Source organism: Coenobita brevimanus, chromosome 102 (assembly GCF_032717465.1).
Source record: "Coenobita brevimanus isolate Jiangsu-jjx chromosome 102, ASM3271746v2, whole genome shotgun sequence".
Lineage (NCBI taxonomy): Eukaryota > Metazoa > Arthropoda > Malacostraca > Decapoda > Coenobitidae > Coenobita > Coenobita brevimanus.
The window spans coordinates 1,844,145-1,845,756 of record NC_137055.1 but is presented as its reverse complement, the minus strand read 5'-3'; positions in this window follow the sequence as shown (position 1 = coordinate 1,845,756).

Sequence of the window (1,612 nt, the reverse complement as noted above, 5' to 3'; positions counted from 1 at the left end):
ATCGAACCCCCAGATTTTTCCAGTTGCTAGATAAGGTAACCACTACACCACCGGCTTCCCCACTCCCCACCCTTCCTTCACAGTGTCCTTGGCTTACTCCTTCCGTGTACTGAAGACGCTGTTTGGTTCCACACAATTGCCGCTTCAAATGACAGACTTATATATTCTCAAGGCCTTGTTTCCATGTTTACAAACTTTCTTGAGGTTTCTCTCTCTCTCTCTCTCTCTCTCTCTCTCTCTCTCTCTCTCTCTCTCTCTCTCTCTCTCTCTCTCTCTCTCTCTTCTGTTGTGTGTTGTGTGTGTGTAATTCACCGGGTCGGTCAGGATCACCTGATGGTCGTGATCGTCAGCTTTTACCCTCCCGGAAGGGAGCCGAGAGCTCATATAGTCCGATCTAAGGGCAAGGCTGTGACCTTCACACCCGCACACACCCGTCCCCTTGCTCTAGGGGGACAGTAACCACCCACTTCGTCAGTGAAACTTTTCGCAACCTGTGTGAGTGTGTGTGTGTGTGTGTGTGTGTGTGTGTGTGTGTGTGTGTGTGTGTGTGTGTGTGTGTGTTATTTTCATCTGACGGAACTGCAACACTCCCAGAATTTTACACCCTTTAGTTTTGAGGTGATAGGTGGTGACGACCATCATCCACTCACCTGATGTAGTGTTGCCTACTTCTTCCTTCACCTTTATCATTCTTAGTCTGTGTATTCCCTCCTCTCTTCCCATTTCTCCCATCTTTCCTGTCACGTTTTACTACTCTTCTTTCCTTTTCAGGTGGTTTTACATTGAGTGACAAGCTTAATGGTTTCCTGTTAGCCAGGAAACCATTTACAACGCTGGGTGGTAATCATATAACCACCCATACGTGTTCCCAACGTGTCAAGAAGTGGGTTGGCGGAGGGTTAGTGCCCCTCCCTGTAAACTATTTTAACTCAAAGACAAACGGCCACCCCTTATGGGATTGTGGCATCTGGCTGTAGAGAGGTAAATATTTTTGAGGTCGGAATGAGTGTTCGTGGCTACTATAGGTATTTCACATTAACTATGGCAGCAGCTTATTTCACTTAGCTCAGTGGCAGGGAAAGACCATGTTACCGCTGTACATCCTTTCCATAACACTTTTGCGTGACTAGCATCATATCCTAGACACTAATCTCTTGTTACAACTCAGTAGTCACGATGAAGGGATGGCAGTTGTAGGCCAGGTTAGAGGAAACATAATCAAATCCGTGTTTCAGATGCATAAATATTTCCGCTACGTATTTGTTCATTTTGAGGAAGATAAGTTTTGTCAGCATGGCAATTTGATGATAAAAGTTCGTCTACTACTCTACTACGTCTACATCACACTTAGGACATCTCCACAGTGTAGAGACTCTTCCGTCGCTCTACTCCGTGACGCATTATTCCATAGAGTCGACGTCATGCTTAGGGCATGTCCGTGACTCTACTCCTTGACGCATTACTCAACGCCACAGTATGTCCGTCACTATCCTTGACGCATTACTCCACTGCGTCTTCGTCACACTTTATCCATGTCACTACTCCCTGACGCATTATTTCACTGCGTCTACGTCACATTTAGGGCATGTCCGTCACATTCCTCCCTGACGTA